Source organism: Apium graveolens, chromosome 2 (genome assembly GCF_009905375.1).
Source record: "Apium graveolens cultivar Ventura chromosome 2, ASM990537v1, whole genome shotgun sequence".
Classification (NCBI taxonomy): Eukaryota; Viridiplantae; Streptophyta; class Magnoliopsida; order Apiales; family Apiaceae; genus Apium; species Apium graveolens.
The window spans coordinates 228,368,154-228,392,542 of NC_133648.1; the positions used below are offsets into that span (position 1 = coordinate 228,368,154).

General features: G+C 35.9%; 1 non-coding gene across 1 annotated transcript; it reads left to right on the plus strand.

Annotated features, from left to right (window-relative positions):
• The first annotated feature begins 2,430 nt into the window (after nt 1-2,430).
• Nucleotides 2,431-2,536, plus strand: LOC141709802 (small nucleolar RNA R71). Its single transcript, XR_012570360.1, has one exon. It is a non-coding gene; the product is annotated as a small nucleolar RNA R71 (small nucleolar RNA).
• Nucleotides 2,537-24,389: the final 21,853 nt, after the last annotated feature.

Sequence of the window (24,389 nt, forward strand, 5' to 3'; positions counted from 1 at the left end):
TAGTCTTCTCCTGATCTTCTGGAGCGATACAAATCTGATTGTAACCCGAATAGCCATCCAGAAGACAGTAGTACTCATGTCCAGCCAATCGGTCTAGTATCTGGTTAATGAAAGGTAGAGGGAAGTGATCCTTCCTCGTGGCCTTGTTCAGCTTCCTGTAGTCCATACAAACTCTCCATCCAGTGACTGTTTTAGTAGGAATGAGCTCATTCTTCTCATTAGCAACAACTGTGATACCTCCCTTCTTCGGTACACACTGAATTGGACTAACCCAAGAACTGTCAAAAATGGGATAAATAATCCATACATCTAGCCACTTATGAATTTCCTTATTTACTACTTCCTTCATGATCAGATTAAGTCTTTTTTGCTGCTCAACCGTAGGCTTGCTACCTTCCTCTAGAAGAATTTTATGCATGCAATAAGATGGGCTGATTATCTTAATATCTGCTATAGTCCATCCAATTGCCAATTTAAACTCTCTTAGAATCATCAAAAGCTTCTCCTCATCGCTACCTGAAAGGTCAGATGCAATAATAACAGACAGAGTAGATGCATTACCTAAAAACGCATACCTCAAATGTTCAGGTAAAAGCTTAAGCTCAAGAGTTGGAGCTTCCTCAATAGATGGCTTGAGGCATTTAGGAGCCTTGTTTAAGTCCTCCATTCCAAGAGATTCAAAAGGTATATCAATCTTCCTCTTCTAGGGAGAAGCATTCAGATATTGCAATTGTTCTTCACCTTCGTCATATTCACTATCGGAACTCCCCAACAAGGCTTTATCTAAGGCATCGGACCTTAACAATCGATCGAGTTTAGAATTAACCACAGTATCGACCATTTCCATCTTAAAACACTCCTCATTTTCTATAGGAAATTTCATGGCATTGAACACATTAAAATTTACATCCTGATCCATTACTCGCATGGTAAGCTCACCCTTCTGCACATCTATCAAGGTTCGGCCAGTAGCCAAGAAAGGTCTTCCTAAGATTATGAGAATTTTCTTATCCTCCTTGAAATCAAGAATTACAAAATCAGTAGGGAAAATGAGTTTATTCACTTTGACCAAGACATCCTCCACAATACCTCATGGATATGTAATAGAACGATCAGCCAACTGTAAAGTCATGTATGTAGGCTTTGGATCAGGCAAGTCCAACTTGTTGAAGATTGACAAGGGCATCAGATTGATGCTAGCTCCCAAGTCACATAGACACTTATCAAATGACACCTTTCCAATGGCGCAAGAAATAGTGAATCTTCCAGGATCTTTAAGCTTCAGAGGTAATTTCTACTGCAGCACCGCACTGCATTCCTCCGTGAGAGCAACGATCTCTAAGTTATCAAGCTTCACCTTCCTAGAGAGAATACCTTTCATAAACCTTGCGTAACTGGGCATTTGTTCAAGAGCTTTAGCGAAAGGTATGTTGATGTGAAGTTTCTTGAACACCTCTAGAAACTTCACAAACTGCTTATCCAGTTTCTTCTTCTGCAGCCTCTTAGGAAAAGGAGGTGGGGGATAGATCTATTTCTCCCCTGTATTACCCTCAGGAGGAGTGTGCTCAACAGTAGTCTTCCTTGGCTCCACTTCGACTTCCTTATGCACTTCATCTTCTTCAGCCTTTACTTCAGAATCTGGAGTTTTAGCTTTTTCAGGATTCGCAACCTTTCCAGACCTCAAAGTGATTACCTTTACCTACTCCTTAGCTTCCCTCTTTCCTGGTACTTCAGTGTCACTAGGTAATGTACCAGGTTGATGATTTATCAAGGCATTGGCAATTTTTCCAATTTGATTTTCCAAGGTCTTGCTAGAAATAACTTGACTTTTACACATAAGCTTCAACTCCTCTAATTTAGATTTTTCATTAGCTTGTTGCAGCTGAAGTTGCTTCCTTGGTGCATATTGCGGTTGCCGAAAACTAGGGGGGTTGTACTGCTTGGTTGGGTATTGCTGATAAGGCTGTTGAACCGCATTCTGAGCCTTACTCTAGCTGAAATTAGGATGATTGCAGTTGTTGGGATGATAAGTGGATTGCATAGGTTGCTGTGATCGCTGAAAATTGCTCATGAACTGAGCTAATTCACTAGAAATAGCACACTGATCAGTCTCATGGGCACCAGCACAAAGCTCACAGACACTAGTGATTTGATTAACTCCATAATTGGCCAAGTGTCCACCTTCATCGTCAAAGCCTTAAGTTAGAAGCTATAGCAGTTGCTGCATCCAACTCCAGAATTCCTGCTACTTTTCCCTGAGTCATTCTCTGGGAAGGATTCTGGTATTCATTAGCAGCCATCAGCTCAATCAATTCATAAGCTTCATTGTAGCTCTTAGCCCACAAGGTTCCTCCTGATGCTCCATCGAGCATGGGTCTAGAAGTAGCACCCAATCCATTGTAGAAACAGTTTATAATCATCCAATCAGGCATGCTGTGGTGTGGGCACTTCCTTAGAATTTCCTTATATCGATCCCAAGTCTACACAGAGGTTCTCCAGTTTGCTGAGTAAACTGAGTAAGAGCATTCCTAATTCCAGCAGTCTTCGCCATAGGGAAGAATTTAGTGAGAAACTTTTGAGCAAGATCCTCCCATGTGGTGATAGACCATGGTGGTAGAGAATGTAACCATCACTTTGCTTTATCCCTCAGAGAGAATGGGAATAGTCACTTCTTGATAGCATCTTCAATCACACCATTGAACTTAAAAGTGTAGCAGATCTCGATGAAATCCCTGATGTGAATGTTTGGGTCTACAGTAGGAGAACCCCCAAACTGAACTGAGTAATGTATCATCTGAATCATGCTTGACTTGATCTCAAAAGCGTTAGCCGAGATGGCGGGCCTGATGATGCTTGACTGAATATCATTGATCTTAGGCTGAGAATAGTCCATCAAATCCTTAGGAATTTCTGCTTGATCTCCCATCACTACTAAAGCTCGTTCCTTGATTTTCTCTTCTTCTTCTACCTTCTCTTCATCCTCAAACACTTTCCTTCGAATCACTACAACTTCTTCCTCGGCTTTATCCAGATTTCTCTTACGAGACCGCGAATGCGTATACATACACGCTCACTAGAGTACCTGCAATAAGACAAGGAAACAGATAAGTAACAATGTCCGAGTCAATGAACTTTAACGATCTTTGATGACAAACAAATAAAATAAAAATCAACACTGCAGTGCTCGGCAACGGTGCCAAAAACTTGTTAGTCGCTAAACACGCGCTAATAATAGATGCAAGTATACACATTCGCAAGTAATATAAAATTATTTCTAGTTCGTTCCCACAAAGACTGAATTTGGTTAACTAATTAATTTATGCACTTATGCAACAATTATATGGCTATTATTCAATGCTAAGACAAATAACACATTGGGGTTTTGATTATACTAAGAATTAAACTAACAATTATAACTAAGAGAATAAGAATGGTTGAATTAATATATATGACAAACATGGGATTCTAACTTCATTAAATACCTCATACAATAGCTTTATTATTCTTAACCTTAGCTTGTAATGGTGATGACACTAATTAGATAACACAAAAATGATAAACGCCAACTTTCGTTGCATGAATACCATATTACCAGACATCCACAAAATAGATAGAAGCTGAATAGACACCAAATATATTGAGACCCTATATGTCTATAGAATTTGACAACATAAAGGTTTAAAGCACAAGTTATCTATCGTGATTACATAAGGCAAGTAAGATGGTTAAAATTACCTACGAATCATGCATAACAATAATACATGAACATATGATAGCATAACAAGTTCTAAATCCTTAAATTCATTGTCGCTTCATTAAAGATTAACACACTATCTTATAAGTTTGCGACGCTCATAAGACAAATAAGCACAACCAATACTAGGTTATCATACAATCACCACACACTAAGGTATCAAAATAAATTAACTAAATAAATCCATTAATAAATCTGCTAGAACCCCATGATAACGATTAGCCCATAATCGGACTCACCATCAACGTGGGTTCCGATGAAAGCATGTTATAATAAATATAGTCTTTATAACGAATAATAACAAGTATAACACAAGAGTATAGGTTCAAAAATAAGAAAACTAGCATCCAACGTTACAACTTAAACAAAGAATCACAAGTTAAAACTAGGTCTTCTTTGCCTTGGTTGAATTGTGCTAAAACGGCATTCTTTACTCCTTCTCCTTGCTCTCTGATGTGTCTCCCTTGAAATATGAACTTTATTTAAGTATATATAGCAGCCCATGCAAGATAGAAGTCCTCCAATTGTAAATCAACTAGAATCAGAATTCTGGGATCCCGACCAGTGCGGGCGCGCGCTTCATTAGCGCGGGCGCGCTGGTTCTCTGACAAATAGGCATGGCCGCATGGTAGACCAGCACGGGCGCGCCGTGCTTCTGGAAAAACTTCTGAATTTCTTTAATTCTTGCTGCAATTGAGTTGGCTTCCGGAGTTTTATTCTTTGGACATCATCCTAACACCATATTAGCACCAAAATAATGCTAATTCACCTGATTCTTAGAATAATGCATGAAATGCAAAAACACTAGAAAGCACATTAAAATACCAACAACTTGAGTACATTTACACCAATTCAAAGCTTTACAGAGCGTAATAAAGTGTCATAAATGCCACTCAAGAACAATTTGGGGAGATTATTAGATATAATTGATTATATCAGGAGATAAACTATCAAGACTTAATATTAGGATTTACTGAAGGTGACGTCATCAGTACTTGTCTATCAGTACTTGATGATCAGCAGTTGATGTCATCATGATTTGATCACTTAAGTAGATATTATACAAGGAAAAGGATTGCAGGATTCAAGGTGGTGAAGGACTTTATTCAGAAGCAATCATACATGGATATGTATTAGGTTCCTTATTATAATAAAATATGATTCCTTATTGATTGTGTAATTGTGCACTATATAAGCACATATTATGTTTACTCTATATGAGTTGCGTTAACAGATTGATATATCTCTCGTTTAACCTAGTAGCTCTCAAGGATAATTATTCATACCTTGAGAGAGTACTTGTGTAACAGTTTTTATCAGATTAATATAACAACCGTTAATTCTGTTAAAGATTTGTCGAATTGATTGAATAAACTGTATTCACCCCCCCCCCTCTACAGTTGGTTACGGAACTAACAGTTGTGGTGTAGTCTTTGAGGTAAAGGGTATGTCTATTTCGTTTAAGGTGGAGGGTATGGAGGTGGTAGATAACCCTGTGACAGGAGTCATAGTTGGACTCACAGCTGTTACTGTGGTTGTGATTTTTTGTTCTTCACCACCAGCGAGACCCTCATTGTTAGTTCCAACCATATTTTTTCTTTCACCAACTTGAGAGTGTACAGATTGCAATAAGGAGAGTGCTTTGTTCAATAGAGACACCTAATTGAGAAGGTGTCCTTAGAGTCTATTTATTTCCCTTTTTTACAACTACATCCTTTTGGGAGGATACAGAAGTAGCTTCATGAGTGGTCAGCTCAATTTTCTTTGTCTTCTTTGGATTCGTGACCATGTTAGACTCTATTTGTGTTTTGTCACCACTCTCAGTAATTACAGTTATGGGTGCATTCTTTCTCTTCTTTTTACCCACTCCAGCATATTGCGAGGATGAAGTGGTTGGTTTCCTAGCTTCTAATGGTAATGAAGAAGGGGTCTCAGTTGTGGAAGGCTCTTGTTGTTATTCGTGTGTCTGTACTTCCACATGTACATGAGCTATAACCATATTAGATATGACACTAAACCTCATGTCAGACATAGGGTATGGGTAGGTTCTAAATCTCTTTAACATAATGTTTGTTATTTTTAGACCTATTTGTACTTTATTCTTTGTAATTAGTGAACCAAAAAATATCTTGGACACTTGTTTACAATTGTCTACTTTAGTCTTATTAATACCATTAAGTAAATTTATATCTATAACTTTATGATTTAATGTAGACATAATAAACCTAGAAAAGAAAGTTTCCTTACCTCTAGTGGCTAAAGGCATTGTGAGCCTTGTGCTGAGTTCTTCCAGGATCAATAGCCCCAAATTAAGGTGCCTGTTGTGAGCCATGGAGAACACCAGCTTTTGTGCCACACTGGATATATTGTCATACCCAGTCTTTCTGTAGGTTGAACTTCTCACTATAATTTATAAAACTCATAAATTCAGCTAACTCTTATTGAGTTGGTACCTCCACCATGCTGTCAGTAGGGATTCCTAGTACCTTGTTGACATTATTCTCACGAAATTCCACTGGTTGGCCTTGGATTGAACATCTTACTACCAAAGACACAGCTTGATTCTCATGCACAACATTCCTAACTACAGCTAAATTCCAGAAGTTATTGAGAACATCCAAGTATAGAATAGGATTAGCAGTCAAGGCACCTGCAAAGTAAGTCTCAGACAAAGACTTAACACAAGTCTTGAAATTATCAGAAGCTTGGTAAGCATCAGTGAAAGCTAAGTAATTGAAACCGTCCTTTGGGATAACGGCTCTAACAGTGTTTGAATCCATTGTAAGTGTATGAATTTGGGTGGGTAAGAGATTTGAGAGAGAAAGAACTCGAAATGAGAGAGAATGGTTAAGGTTTGCAAACACTTGGTCAATTCAGATCTCGAAAGCGTACAGAGGGGTTATGTCGAGATGTCTGGGTATTTATAGAAAAAGATAAGTGAGTTGTCGAGAAGTAGGAATAATTAAGATGTGCTTATCGAGAAGTCACGTTAATAAATATATATATATATCGAGATGTCACAGTCTTGACTCTTATCGAGAACTAGATAGTGACTTATCGAGATGTCAAATAAATACCCAGTTTATACTGAATGGACTGAATTTTTCCAATTTATATTTGAATAAATCAAAGTAGAATTAGAATGATTTAATATCAAAAGTATTTTCCTAAAATGATTTATTAAATTAAATTATTTTAGTTCTAAGTAATCGAGAAGTCTAAAATTTATACTTGTAGAGAAATCTATGAATAAACATATGTCGAGATCTCTACAAGATTTATCGAGAAGTCATATTGAGGCTTGTTGAGAAGTCCTACGAGAAGTTAGGAAAAAAGACTTATCGAGAACTCTATCGAGAAGTCTGAAAATGACTTGTCGAGAAATCATTTAGACTTATCGAGAATTCAATTCTCTACGTATTGAAAATGTAAATTAACAATTAGACAGTTTTTCTTAAAATTTAAAAAATTCCAATTTGAAGTTAAATTTAGAAAATTAAATATACAGATAATTCTTAATATTTATAGATCATATTTCATCTAATTTCTAATTAAATCAAGTTAATTTTGATATATCAGAAATTAATCTGCTACAACATATTAGCTGAGTTAACCTTTAGGATGAAGATTTTAACATTCCAATTTTACTAACAAGTCTAGTAAAAGTTATTTCATCCAAAGGTTTAGTGAAAATGTTAGCTAATTGTTTTTCTGTTGGAACAAAAATGAGCTCAATAGTACCATTTACAACATGTTTTCTAATAAAATGGTACCTTACATCAGTGTGCTTTGTCCTAGAATGATTGATTGGATTAGAAAAACTAGATATAACACTAGTATTTTCACACATAATTGAATTTTATGTAATACTAGGCCATATTCCATTAATTGATTTCTAATCCAAAGCACTTGAGCATAACAACTTCCAGCAGCTATGTATTCAGCCTCAGTTGTGGAAGTTGGCACGGATTGCTATTTTTTACTATACCATGATAAAAGTTGACCACGGAATTGACAGCTTCCACTTGTTCTTTACTTGTCTACCCTGTATCCAGTAAAATTTGCATTTTTGTATCCAACAGCTTCAAATCATGTTCCCTTACGAAACCATAGTCCCAAGTTTGGTGTTCCCTTTAAGTATCTGAAAATCCTCTTCACATCCATAAAATGTGATTCCTTAGGATTTGCTTGAAATCTAGCACACAGACATGTTCCAAACATGATGTCTGGTCTACTAGCAGTTAAGTACATCAAAGATCCAATCACTCCTCTATAACCTGAATTATGTACACTTTTTCCTTTCTTATCTTCATCCAACTTTATAGCTGTAGACATAGGTGTTGATGCAGGTGAAAAATCAACCATTCCAAATTTCTTCAATAAATCTTTAACATACTTGATTTGGCTGATGAAGATTCCATCACTTCTTTGGTTGACTTGAAGTCCAAGAAAGTAACTTAATTCTACCATCATGCTCATCTTATATTCACTATGCATGAGTCTTGAAAATCTTTGACATAATTTTTCATTTGTAGAACGAAAAATGATATCATCCACATGGATTTGAACTAAGATCATATCACCACCATGCTGCTTGTAGAATAAAGTCTTGTCAATTGTTCCTCTAGTGAATCCATATTTGAGCAGAAATTCTGACAGTGTATCATACCAATCTCTAGGTGCTTGCTTCAACATATAGAGAGCCTTTAGTAGTTGATAAAAAAATCTGAAAATTATGGATCTTCAAAACCAGGTGGCTGTTACACATAAACCTCTTCTTCCAACTCACCATTAAGGAATGCACTTTTTACATCCATTTGATACACTTTAAAATTTGACAGTGCAACAAATGCAAGAAAGATCCTTATTGCTTCAAGTCTTGTAACTGGAGCAAAATTTTCATCATAATTAATTCCTTCTTCTTGTGAGTAGTCTTTTGCAACCAACCTTGCTTTGTTCCTTGTTAAAATTCCATTTTCATCCATTTTGTTCCTCTATACCCACTTTGTTCCAATTATGCTTCTTTTCTTTGGGGCAAAAACCAACTTCCAAACCTTGTTTCTCTCAAATTAATGCAGCTCTTCTTGCATGGCAGATAACTAGTCAGAATCAAGTATAGCTTCTTAAATTTTCTTAGGCTCAATTTGTGAAAGAAAGCATGCATGTAGAAATTCATTTGCAGTGGAAATTCTAGTTATTACTCCAGCATTTAAATCACCAATAATTGCATCTCTTGTGTGACTCCTATCCCATTTCCTGGTGTGATATTGTTGACTTGAATTATCTATATTTTCTTCACCGTTAGATATATTTGATAATGTCATGTCTAATATAATTTATGTTAAGTTTTCAGATCTTACTTAAACAGGACAAATCAGTACTTAACTGAAATCAGCACTTATACTGAAGTCAGAACTTAAGTTATCAGTACTTAAGATTCAGGAGATATTTATCAGGAGATAATATCAGGACTTAAAGGAAACTTTCAGATAAGGAAGGCGGCTGATTGAAAGGAAAGAAGATCAAGACAAACGTAAGAAGAGATATGCATGAAGAAGGAATTCTGTGAAGAATGGAATACTTGGAAGAAAAGATAACTGATTAATATATTTTAGGAAGCAGAATTATATTCCATATCAATTAGCGATTATCTTGTAACTGTGTGATATATAAACACAGACATAGAGTTTACACTAAAAGTGTTATCATCATCGAGAATATTATTCATTGTAACCCTAACAGCTCTCGTGATATTTGTTCATCACTGAGAGAGGACAGTTCTACATTGTAACAGAGTTTAATAAAGTTTATTTTCTATTACTTGTGTTCTTTGAATTTGATTTGATTGTGCTATACACTGTATTCAACCCCCTTCTACAGTGTGTGTGACCTAACAAGTGGTATTAGAGCCAATCTGTTAACACACAAATAATTTAAGATCCAAAAATAATCATGTCTGAAGCAGAAACTCCAACCAAGCCCACCAAAACTGAAGAACCCCCAAAGACTCAGATCCATAGTCGATATGAGGCTATCAGAGGTCCCATACTGAAACCATCTGCATATCCCATATGGAAGGTGAGGATGAATATGTTTCTGGAAGCTACAGATCCAGAATATCTTAACAGAATTAATGAAGGACCTCACCAGCCAACAAAGCTCGTTGTTGTAGTTGCAGGTGAAGCACCAAAGTCTGTACCAAAGGAGAAGAGTGATTACACTGCTGAAGATATAGCATCAATTGCTAAGGATGCTATGGTACGACACTTGCTGCATAGTGCCATTGATAATGTAATGTCAAACAGGGTAATTAACTGCAAGACTGCAAAGGAGATATGGGATGCCTTGGAGACAAGGTGCCAGGGAACTGATTCGATTAAGAAGAATAGGAAGACAATACTCACTCAAGAGTATGAACACTTTGACTCAAAGCCTAATGAGTCATTGACTGATTTATATGACAGATTTGTCAAACTCTTGAATGATTTGTCACTAGTTGATAAGGAGTATGTTCTTGAAAATTCAAACCTTAAATTCCTGTTAGCTCTTCCTGAAAGTTGGGATTTGAAGGCAACAATTATAAGAGACAACTATAATCTTGATGAAATAACTCTTGATGAAATTTATGGGATGCTCAAGACTCATGAACTTGAGATGGAACAAAGAAGCAAGAGGAAATGAGGAAAGTCAAGGAAAATTGCTCTTAAGGCTGAAGAAGAATTCCCCAAGGCAGCTACCTCAAGGAAAGGCAAGGGAAAAGCGCTCATCACAAAGTCTGATACTGAGTCATCAAGTTCTGATAGTGATGATGACTCAGAAACTAAAAGCTTGCCTGAGATGGATGCTGATGAAGAAATGATGAAGCTGTGTGCTCTTATGGTGAAAGGAATCACAAGGATTGCATACAGGAAATTCAGAAAGGGAAAGAGGTTTTGATAACAAGAGTTACAGAAAATTTGAAGGCAAAGGAGGGGACACAAATGTCAAATGCTACAACTGTGGTGAGAAAGGCCACATATCTCCTGATTGCAAGAAAGTGAAGAGTGACAAAGGCAAGGCTCTGGTCACAAAGAAGAAAAGCTGGACAGACACTTCAGATTCTGAGAGTGAGGTGAACTATGCCTTGATGGCAAATGCTGATAGTAGTCCTGAAGCTGCTGAGTAAAAGGTACCTCAAACTACTTATGCCTTTCCTACTTATGACATTAATGAGTTGAGAAGATATCTTAAAACCATGTTCATTAGTTATAGAGATCAAACTTTAACATGTGAAAGATTAACTTCTGAGAATCTTACTTGTAAAAAGAGGAATGATTATTTAGAAAAAGAGTTAGTCATGTTCCATCAAACTCAGAAAGATAGAGATGATGCTTTCTATGTTAGGGATGAAGTACTTAAAATGAATGAATCTCTAAAGACTGAGTTAGAAAAGGAAAGAGAGATTATCAGGACTTGGACTAACTCTGGAAGAACAACTCAGAATTTGTTAAGTAGTGGAAACTGGAAATAGGGCTTATGTTATGGAGATGATAAGAATGATAAAGGAACTGTAGAAATTAAGCCTACAGTTGTTAAACAAAAGCCAAAGTTAAAACCTGTTAAGTTTGTAGCTGTAAAGTCTGATACTGAGAAATTAGAAGTTAAAGAGGAATTAATTTCTGACAAACTAAAACAGGAAAAGACAACTGAAGTTAACGTAGGCTTAATGACGAAGAAGCAGCTTAAGCATAAGCTGAAGGATGTAAAGAATATAAACAAGGTAAAGTCAACTAGGAAAAATAGGAATGGAAAGGAAGGTGTGAATAAAAGCAATGATTATAAGCATGTTCCTAATGCTCCTAGAAAAACATGTCATAACTGCGGAAGTTCTAACCATCTGGCTTCTTTTTGCAGGAAGAATAAGAACATAAACTCCTTACCTTCAAAGTCAGGAGTTAAGAGTCAGTATGTTAGATATAGGCCACAAAATCCTTGTTTTCATTGTGGTAGTTTATGGCATTCAATTTATACTTGTAAGGAATATCATAGTTTGTACTATGATTATTATCAAATAAAACCTTCTTTAAAGAAAGTTAGCATTGTTCCTTCTAGTGTAAGTTCTGATACAAAGTCTGATAGTGTAAATGCTGATAAGAAAAATGTTAACATAAACTCTGATGCTAAATCCGCTGTAAATGTTAACAAACCTAATAAGGCCAAAGGATCTAAGCAAGTATGGGTCCTTAAAATTAATCATTAGTGGTCTTTGTGATTGCAGGGCAACAGGAAAAACATCCTAGTTCTGGACAGTGGATGCTCAGGATATATGACTGGAAATAAAGCCCTGCTATCAGACTTTGTGGAAAAGGCTGGCCCAAGTGTTTCTTATGGAGATGGCAACATTGGAAAAACATCGGGATATGGCAATATCAATCTTGGGAATGTCATCATTAAGGAAGTAGCTCTGGTTTCAGGACTTAAACACAATCTGCTGAGTGTTAGTCAAATCTGTGACAGAGGTTATCATGTGGATTTCTTTGAAGAACACTGTGAAATTGTAAGCAAATCTACAGGCAAAGTTATTCTGAAAGGATACATGCATGGTAACATTTATGAAGCCAAGCTTTCAACAAGTACTGATGGGTCTGCAATCTGTCTGGTGAGTAGAGCATGAATTAAAGAAAGATGGAATTAGCACAAGAAACTCCCTCATTTAAATTTCAACAATATAAATGAACTGGTCAAGAAAGATCTTGTGAGAGGACTGCCAAAATCAGTATTTGCTCCTGATGGCCTTTGTGATTCATGTCAGAAGGCTAAACAAAGAAAATCTTCAGTCAAGAGCAAGACTGAATTATCAATTCTTGAGCCTTATCACCTACTTCATATAGATCTATTTGGTCCAGTGAATGTCATGTCTATTACAAAGAAGAAATATGCTATGGTCATAGTGGATGAGTTCACCAGATACACATGGGTGTATTTCTTGCACACAAAAAGTGAAACTGCATCTATCTTGATTGATCATGTCAAGCAACTGGATAAATTGGTCAAAGATTCTGTGAAGATCATAAGAAGTGATAATGGCACTGAGTTCAAGAATTTGACAATGGAAGAATTCTATAAAGACCATGGAATCAAGCAGGAATTTTCTGCTTCTGGAACTCCACAACAAAATGGAGTTGTTGAAAGAAAGAATAGAACTCTTATTGAAGCTGCACGAACTATGCTTGATGAAGCAAAGCTACCAACCTATTTTTGGGCTGAAGCTGTGCAGACTGCTTGTTTTACTCAGAATGCAACACTCATTAACAAGCATGGAAAGACACCATATGAGATGGTGAAGAAAAAGAAGCCAAATCTGAAGTATTTTCATGTATTTGGATGCAAGTGTTTTGTTCTTAAGACTCACCCTGAACAGCTATCCAAATTTGATTTAAAAGCTGATGAAGGAATTTTTGTTGGGTATCACTTTCCACAAAAGCCTTCAGAGTCTACAATTTAAGAACAAGGGTTGTCATGGAATCTATCAATGTCTCCTTTTATGATAAGAAGATTACTGGACTTGAAGATTTCAATGATCATGATTAGCTGAGATTTGAAAATGAAGACTTAAATTCTGAGACTGAAAATCTTGACAATCTAAATCCTGATACTGCAAACTCTGATGGATTAAACTCTGATGTTATTGAAACTGTGGTGACTACGCCAAAGAAAGATGCACCTGTATAGGGGGAGCATATTGAAGATACAACCACATCTCAAGAAGCATCAGAACATAAAACTGGCTCTTCAAGTTCTGATTCATCAAGTTCTGATAAGCCAAGTTCTGATAATTCTGAAAACTCAATTTCTGAAGGATCCAACTCAGATAGCATAGTTTCAGGGGGAGCATCAGAAAATGTTGGTAAATCAGTAGATATTACTGATTACAGAGGTATGATTGGCTCTCTACTCTATTTAACTGCTAGTAGACCTGATATCATGTATGCTACCTGTCTTTGTGCAAGATTTCAAGCAGATCCAAGAGAACCTCACTTAATAGCCGTGAAAAGAATTTTCAAGTATCTTAAGGGAACAGCTGATCTGGGATTGTGGTATCCTAGAGAATCAGATTTAAGCTAATATGTTACTCAGATGCAGATTTTGCAGGTTGCAAAATTGACAGGAAAAGCACAAGTGGAAGCTGCCAATTTCTTGGAAGCAGATTGGTTTCTTGGTTTAGCAAGAAATAAAAGTCAATTTCCAAATCAACTGTAGAAGCAGAATACATTGCTGCAGGAAGCTGTTGTGCACAGATTCTTTGGATGAAGAATCAGTTACTGGATTATGGGTTAACATATTTTAACATCCCTATTTGCTGTGATAATCAAAGTGCTATTGCTATGACAAGTAATCCAGTTCAACACTCAATGACAAAGCACATCAGCATAAGGTACCACTTTATAAGGGAAAATGTGGATGAAGGTATAGTGGAATTGCACTTTGTTCCAACAGATCAGCAACTAGCAGATATCTTCACAAAACTACTGTGTGAAGCTACTTTTGCAAGATTAGTAAATGAACTTGGAATGGTTTCAGGTTCTTTCTCTAAATCTGCTTAGTTTTTGTTCTGATGCATTAGACTTTATGATCAGTATTTACAGATATTATCATCTTTGTGTATTCTGTGCTTAATTGAAAATTGCTTAAGTACCGATTATTGTCTGATGTGAATTTCTAAACTTTGATAGTGATATGAATGTTTCTGTGATTATTCAATCCAATGAGGATAAATATGCCAGATGCTGACCTAGTAGTCTTTAATATACTAACAAATCCCATGTTTGAAGTAATTGTTTATGTGGAAATCTATTGACACAAGCAAATTCTGATATTGAGCTTAGTTAAGTTTACTTTGTCTATCTTATTACTAAGTCAACAACTAGAATAGTGTTTCTCATCTGTTAAGTTTTGATGTTAGTAAATCTTGTGAATGTACTAAGCGCTGATAAGCCTCACTTATCAAAAGAAAAGAAAAAGAAATAAAAATCAGGTACTCCTTTGAGATCTAGAGTAAAAACTGTGGAAGGGAAGACCCAAGTGCATTACTGGTATTAAGTAATATGCATCAGAAAAGAAAAAATAAATATTTTTCTTGGTGACTTTTCACACTCTATGATTACTGGAGAAATACTCTGATAATAGCATAAATTCTGATAAGCAGTCATGACTCACTTACACTGAGAAGCCACTGTAAAATGGAATTTCAAAAGATGCATAAAATGAGCACAAAACAGTTGAGGTGGACTCATGCATGAACTCCTTCTAAAGTAGACTTCAGAATCATGACAGATTTTGAGCAAAGTTCTTAGTTATGCCTTATTTTTAAGATGTACTGAAGTGAATCAGACTTTAATCTTTATATGATATTTAGCTTACTGAACACACATACACTCCATATGAATGATAAAAATTACTGTGGTGATAAATGGTGTTTTAGATGAACATTTAAGTGTCTGTTACATAAATTCTGAGGACAAGTTATGATGGAAGTTCTGATGATTAAGTTCTGAAGAAATGAAATCAAAATTTGTATGAAGAACTACAGAAATAAGCATTCATTTTTCGAGTTAAGAAATCATGTTCTGATGACTGTTAAGTTATGATATAAGTCTAAGTTCTGAAATTACACTCTGATTCTTTACTTGACTTATTTGTGGTTACAATCTGAAAAAGTCTTATTTAAAATCAGAATATGTTTGGGTGAGATATTACCAGTCAATATAATTTGGGTTAGTGGTACACGTCTATGCACAATAATTTTTACTTGTTTCATGTGCGCATTAAATCCTGTTTTACACTTCCAATGGTTGTTTTCTCTCTCATCAGTCTAGGGAGACGAAGTAGAATTATTTCTACCTATAACCATTCAATTTTCCTTGCGTCTCTTGACATTCTATTGGCTATATAAACCAACACCTCTTTCCAGCCATCACATCTCTCATTTTCTCTCAAACCCTCCTACTCATTTCTTTTTCACTCATCACAACCATATATGGAATTATACTTGAATTTATCATACAGTCTTTTCATACTGTACATTATTATGGCTGAGCATTATTGCTCACTCTTGTTTTCTTTTAAATGTCGCAACATAACAGATTACCAATATGCCGGCGTGGGACTTAGTCACTTGAAATCGTGGGGAGAATCCCTTACAGCTTTGTCTCAGGTGGACCAGAATATCCAGATAGGTATAATATGTTAGTACTAATTATTGTAACTTCATGTAGAGGTTACGAATAATTGTTTTAGATCCTGTAAAGTACATTTGAGCGTAATAAAAGAAAATTACATTTTGTACATCATTTCTAAGGCTATAACTTGTATGTGTGTGTGTGAAATTGAGGTCTGTTAGATTATTGAATCAATACAGGTTATACATGAGTGAAGGATGGCATGACGACCCAGATTCCTGACCCCAGATTTGGGGGCGTTACAGAAATGGTATCAGAGCCATAAGTTATAGTACTTAGAGACGAGAGTATTAGGAATCTGTCTAGATGTGAGATGTCATAAGAGCTCATATAGAGTTCATCATTGGACTACCGGATGTAGCCTCAATGTGTAGGTTAGATTAAATGTATATTTGAGGTATTAAAGTATGACTAATAGGACCATTGGAGATTATCAGAATGATGAGAATAAAAATTAGAATCATATATAATTTGGCAAGGATGTGGATGTAGAACTCGAAGCTGAGTCTCCAGGGCATTTGGGGTAAAGACGGTATTATCAACACCATATGTTCATTTTGATAACACGAGTCTGGTTACTCGTAGTTCTTTATAGGTTGCCCATGAAGGGGCATCACACGTGAGGACCATGAAGTCTAATTATTAATATACAGTTGAGGTTACTACCCAACTAGTTAAAGGTATTATTTTAAAAAAATAAGGATATGAATACCATATGAATAGCGAATTCAGCAGAGATAGTGTCTGATATACCCTTGAGGATTTTTATTTCCATTAAGGAAGATTTGAATATAATATACAAATGTCATTATAAAATAAGTACACTACATTATATTATTAGTGCGCTTAACATGTAAGGTTATGATGGTTTAGCTCAGAGATCGAAAGCATCGAGAATTGATGGCATGTCTATAATTGAATGGCGTAAGATTACAACGAGCGATAGTTTGATCTTAGAACTTTTTAAAATGATAGACCGGTGAGTCTAGAGCGGAATTCTTTGGTAGAAATGATGTTAGAGACTACGTATATATACTCGTAGACCTCTAATATATTCGGTAATGTATGTTCACTTACACACACATGCCACCGAACTTATGGACTGCATTGAGATCCCTAAGAGATCTCTTTGATCTGTTCCCAGGGAGAACTGGCCACTTGTAGTTAGTAATGGATGCGTGTAGCAGGCTCCTATCGGCTTAAAAGATGCTTTTGGAATATTTTTGAGTAAGGTCTTCGAGGTAAAACACCTAAATGACAGATATACGCGCGAGAGTCAAGTTAGTAAGCGATTTTAAAATGATGTTGAAAGAAAAACTATTTGAAATATGGAATTACGAAGAAGAAGAGGTGGTATCATCCTCAGATGGATAATGAAGAGAGTTAGATAATCAGTGAAATATTTTGGCACCTACTCACTGTCACGTTACTCCCTCCAAGTTGTTGATCATTCGTATTGCCTTGATAAGTTATATCAAGCAATCCTTTTCGTTCCCTACTTTGAACTTCTGATGTGACCATCTTGAATAGTCTTTATCTGCATCAGGACTTGTTCAATTCTTTTAGTTAATCTATGAACTTTCATTCATAGATTATGATCTTCTTGTTCAACTCAGAGATATTTATACTTCATTTCAATTATCCAAGAGTTTTTTTATATATATAAATTTTCCCTCAATTCATCGATGAATATTCATAATGAGTATCTTCATTTGATTCTTCTTTCATACTTACTCTTCTCAGTCGAGATTGTAAATATCTAACAAATTGTTAAAAACATGGATGATCTAATATCCATATATTTCTCGGGAAGGATTCTTCTAATCGGGATGAAATTATATATTGAACTTTGAAATCATAGTAAGGGTATCAATTTGATATTGGTATTCCGAATTCAATTCTATTTAAAGATCTGATAAAGTATGTGAACTAGGGCACCTATGAGTGTACCCTTTATTTGGAAAGAAATATTTGATAAGAGGCTATCGATTGTTCCGATGCCAAGACCACTCAATTCAGAGTTATAATTGTCTTTCTCGGCCCAAATTTAAAAACTCTTTATTTCAAAATCGTCATCCAGGTAGCCACAATTTCTGCAGTGGTTACGATGTTGAGATTTTTTTACAAACAAACTGAAATATGCCTAGTTGCATATGTTCTCATGAATGACTAGTTAATTGTCCTAACTAGTCAAAATTTAAATTAATACGGTGAAAGCCTAGCTAGTCATCCTAGCTAGTTGCTATGGGCCAAACCAATTGTGCTGGCCATTTTCTTAGCCGGTTGATAATATTGCTTGATATGGACTAGCTATTATTTTGCTAGTTCCACTTCCAATGAAATTTTTATTATTCCATAGTGCATTACATATGCAAAATTTAATTATTGATGAAATTTTCAAAGAATGATTTAATTGAGACCTAACTGGGTCGCCCACTCAAACGAGAATTCATATTCAGTTTTATGAAATATTTTATTCATGAAATTTTCTATTCTTTCGTTTATATAAAGAATAACCAATTAAAATCATAAAGTGATTGAAGAACAATATACTTCCTTATTTGTTAATCATTGAGTAAAATTCCTTCCTTCAAAATAACATCATTTTGAAACCTTAATGATTAACCTTTGGTTGAGAATGTTATTTCAAATTTCCTTCGTTATTCGAAAAGAAAAGTATTGTTTCAATGGGAAAATCTTACAAGTATCATTCGTATGATGTTATTATTCAGCAATCATTGCTTTCAATGGATATTCTCTATAATATCATAATATAAAATTCTAAGGACATGGAAGGATAATCCTTGGTGTATTCTTCCTTCCAAGTTATAAATTTTTTGAGTGTTGTGACTCTTTTATTCAGAGCTCATTATTTGTTCAGATGTTAGATTTTGAAATCTTGTTAAGATTGTCTAAATTTTATCGATATCGTGAAAATCATTTTTCCAAGGCTAATTGCCTTCCGAACAAAGAGAGGTATAATTGAGAACCAATTGTTGTATTATGAGACTGAAAGCTCAGTGCTATGATAGTGCAATCGGAGCATCGTGATGAGTAAGTTATTTTAAAAAGGGAACACCATGTTTAGTTATTATCATAAGGATCTTTAACATGGTTATAGAAGAACGATAATAGAGATATAACGTGATTAGTGAGGTACGCTTCTGTGAAATACTATTGGGATAAGAACTAATGAATTCAGGAAAGACCAATCATGTATGAATTCGAGGAATAAGACTTTCAAAAAGTGAACATAAGATTAGTAATAACCTCTTGTTAGAAATACGCGGCGATAAAAATAGGATTTTGTATGAAATGTAATGATAATCTACGCATCTTAAGGACCGTGACATAAGGCGTCCTAATAATGATCTAGAATAATTGCGATAAGGTTCGGACTGAAAGGGACAAGGAGTTTACTTATGAGAAAATTTTGGATTTTTTTTCTTACACTGAACACGAGATAGAGGCTATAGTCAAATTGATCAAAGGCTATGATTGAGAAATCTATTATCATCAAGGAAAGGAATGTGGTGGCCGACACTTTAAGTAGGAAAAGATATATTGAGGATGACAAATCTCAGAATAACTGATGAGAAGGATCGCATGAAAAGAACCCTTTATTACTTAACAGGAAGACTTAAAGATGCCTAAAAACGTAAACGGATATTAGTCATGACAGAATATGAAAAGGGATGTCATTGAGTAGGTAAGTAAGTATTCGACATGGTTGAAAATGAAAACGGAAAGGCGAGGATTAAAATTTTGGCTAATATGACTTGTAGATGACCCAAATAGGAGTAAGAGTTAATTATAATAAATTTTGAAGGAGGATTATCAAGAACCAAGTTAGCCATCGTGCTATTTTGAGGATTTTGAGTGATAGATTAAATAAGACCACTTATTTTATTATGCAAACGATATATGTCCACTCTACAAAATTGTTATGAACGCGGAAAGGAGAAAATTGGGACATAGAGACTCAGTGACGACTGCGCCACGCAAGGACCCAAGATTTAATTAACGGGACTATTTCCCAAGATATTTTACGAAAAAGGACGGACAGAGGAATGACTTAGAGTTCTCAAATCGACAAGTAGAATGAGAGGACTATCCTGACCATTGAAGATACGTCTAGCGGCTTACCTTTTATTTGGAACGGTTTGGGGAATCGCCTATTGTTGACAGATAATTCGTGTAGATGTACTTACCACGCTAGCATACGAAAAATAGTCGCCGATATCCCTTACGAAGGACAACGTGAAAGAATGAAGGATGTCATTGTCAGAGCTGATAAAAGGCAAAGAAGATCATACACGCCCTATAAAGGCCACTGGTAGCAGGTACCAATAAACGTGAATACGTCTAAGGCGCTAGCGAGAATAACAAGTACGACCCAGAAGGTATCGTAGTACTATAGATATTATACGGGGAATGATTAAAGAAGTTCGACCAATGACGGAAGTTGAACGTTCCACGATCCTAAAACGTGTCAATCAATTACGTATGAAATGGTGCTTCCTTCAAGATGGCAACAGGACGATGACGTGCCTTACGTTACTACAGGAAGAAATGTTAAATCTGACGCTAAGCGTGTAACATGAGACGAGCATGTAGAAATACGACGATAATTTCATATATGAATTAATCGATAGAGATGATGCGCCAAAATGGGAAAACGTTAAGGAATGAAACTCTAGCACTAGTAGGAGCGATGTAGGGGGGAAACGAATAAGTTGAAGGATGATTCCAAACACTAAAGGATGCGCTAATCGTCCATATTATTAATTTTAAGGGAAATGAATTGACCAACTGACGTTAATCGAATAACCGACAATAACGAGTTATCATACGGGCATTGGAATGGCTACCAAGCTTTGTACGGAAGAAAGAATCGTTCTCTCTTAGGTTGGGAAGAAATGTGTAAGCGGAGGATACTGGACCATAGTTGAGTCAACAGACCAAAGGAATTCCTAGAACTTATCAGGACCCGGCTAGTGGTAGTCCAGGATGAACAATAGAGATATGCGGACCAGAATTATAAAGACAGAAAGTACGAAGTAATAGACCAAGTATTTTTGAAAGTACCTCCCGATGAGGGAGTGATGAGATTCGAAAGGGAAAGAAATGTTGAACCCAAGATTTATTGGACCGGTTGAAGAATTAAAGGACTAAGAAAGTTGACTTATAAATTAGCACCATCGTTGAACGGTCGCCAAGTTATAACGAATACCATGAATCGAGGTTAGGAAATTTAACCGTCAAAGCCAAATATACGATTGAAAATGATCTAATAAACTTGCTGCCAGACTTAGCGTATGTGGAACAACATGTAGAGATCATAGATCTGTTGGGAACCACGGACTTAGGGTGTTACTATGTTTTACGATAAAGATTACGAAAAGAGGATTACCTTGTTAATGGTTGATTCCACGCTCTTCTATTGTATTCCCAAATTCCCTTGAGCGAAGTGTGGCCTCCGTCTTCTCAAGTTATCCTCTCTTCTTGCTCCTTGGTGGCTACAATATGTTTTTCACACAATTTCCAAGCAAGAAGAGAATAAGAATATATATAGGCTACTATAGGGACCATGGATAATTAGGTTGGGCCTTCTAATTACATCTTGAGCCTAGCCCAATGTAATTAAATATTAATTCAATTCACTAAAGAATTAATATTTGCACTACCTTTCCTAATACCGTAATTTAATTAATTCGGTTCCAATATTATTTGCTTATTAAATTCCCCATGTTTAAAATATCATATATCCATTAATTAAATAAATTACTGCTAATTTATTTAATTAATATCTTTTATCCTTGATCATCCACTCAACCTTTATTTAATTATGCCAGAATAAATTCCACCTGCAGGGTTTCACATAATTAAATCTTTTTAAGCTTTCAAGGGGACATCATTAACCTGAATATTATCAGGACATGGATTCCTTCAATAAATAATATCCACCATGTATATAATTCCATCACCCAAAATATAATGATATAATTCAAAAGAATTATTTCATATATAAATCAAAGCATGTAAATAATATACACGTGTCAATTACTATTTCCGGATTAAGAACCTAAGCATTAATAATAACATAGAATCTTAGTTCTCCTTCTTAATCAGTATTAAGGGAACAATTCTAAATTTGATCCTGTTCAATATACACAAAGTATACTAGTATTATTTATTAGTCAATATAAACTAATCTAAATAATACTACAGCCATACCAGTGGATTATCCAACACCACCTGTGTTGTGAACCTTATTATATTATATAACCGTATTTAACAATCTAATATTCTGTATCTCATTTGATACTAGATTGTTCACAACATATAATATTAGACAACATGTAAACATTCAAATGATTCTCAAATAAACTGGCCAGAAATAAATGTACATACTTCAAATAAATATTTTCAGTATACACTAACAATCTCCCACTTATACTCAAAATATTCTATGTGTACATCAGTGTTTATTTAATCCACTATTACATAAAAATCTATGTGTCCATCCATCTGACTCCTATCGCTTCCACATGCTTGTCAAAAACCTTGGTTGGCAAGCTCTTTGTGAAAGGATCTGCTCGGTTTTCTTCTGATGATATGTGAGCCACAACTATATCCCCTCACTTTACGATTCCTCGTATGAGATGATACTTACGTTCAATATGTTTAGCTGCTTTGTGGTCTCGCGGTTCCTTTGAATTTGCCACAGCACCAGTGTTATCACAATACACCGTCAAGCTCCTAGGCAAATTAGGTACCACATCTAAGTCCAAAAGGAAGTTCCTGAACCATATAGCCTCCTTGGCAGCCTCAGAGGCCGCCACGTACTCGGCCTCCATGGTGGAGTCTGCAATGCATTTCTGCTTTACACTCCTCCATATAACGGCTCCACCTCCCAAAGTAAAAACATATCCCGAGGTTGATTTCCTCTTATCCCTATCTGATTGGAAATCTGAATCAGTATATCCCAAAGGAAATAGATCTGAGGCCTTGTAAATTAACATATACTCCTTAGTCCTTCTGAGGTACTTGAGTATAGTTTTTACTGCACTCCAATGTTCCTGACCTGGGTTCGACTGATATCTACTAACCATGCCTACAGCAAAGCAGATGTCAGGCCTCGTACATAACATAGCATACATTAAGCTTCCACATGCTGAAGCATAAGGAACTGCTTTCATGCTCTCTATATCCTTAGGTGTCGAAGGACACTGCTTCTTAGATAGAGCAACTCCATGCTTAAAAGGTAAAAAAACCTTTCTTGGAGTTCTGCATGTTAAAACGAGCTAATACCTCATCAATATAGGGCTCTTGAGATAAAGCCAACATCCTTTTCTTGCGATCCCTTATAACTTTGATCCCAAGGATGTATGCCGCTTCACCTAAGTCCTTCATGTCAAATTATTTGAACAACCATGCCTTTACTGATGACAACATCTCAACATTGTTTCCAATGAGTTAAATATCATCTACATATAGTACTAGAAAAACCATTGCATTACCTTCACTTCTCTTATACACGCACGATTCGCTTGGACTTTGATCAAATCCATATGACTGGACTGCCTAATCAAAACAAATATTCCAGTCTCTAAAAGCTTGTTTAAGTCCATAAATAGACCTCTTAAGCTTACATACCAAATGCTTTTGGCCTTCCTTAATGAATCCTTTTGGTTGCTGCATATAGATGGTTTCTTCAAGACTTCCATTAAGAAAAGCTGTCTTGACATCCATTTGCCAAATCTCATAATCGAGATGAGTTGCTATAGATAAAAGAATACGGATTGACTTAAGCATGACTACCGGTGAAAAGGTTTCCTCATAATCGATACCTTCTTTCTGAGTATACCCTTTCGCAACAAGTCTTGCTTTCCAGGCTTTCACCTTTTTATCTAATCCCCTCTTTTTCTTGTAGATCCACTTACATCCAATAGGTTTTATAGCTTTGGGTGGTTCCACGAGCTCCCAGACCTGATTAGAATACATTGATTCTATCTCAGATTTCATCGCCTTTTGCCAAAGATCTGCATCTTTGTCTTGTGCTGCCTCTTCGTATGTACGGGGATCATCATCATGTTCATCAGAGACCAAGTCTGAAGACTCACCCAAAAATATGAATCTATCAGGCTGTTGAACAACCCTCCCACTACGACGAGGCACTGGTGCGGTATTAGTGACAGTTGTACATTATGTTGTGGTTGTTCTACTTGTACTACAGCTTCATGGGTATTATTTGTCCCTCCCACTAGTTCCTTTAAAACGACACTACTCATGGGTTTGTGATTCATTATATATTCCTCCTCTAAGAATCTTGCATTGGTGCTAACAATGACATCCCGATTCTTCGGACTATAAAATAAATATCCTTTCGTTCCCATGGGGTAGCCTACAAACAA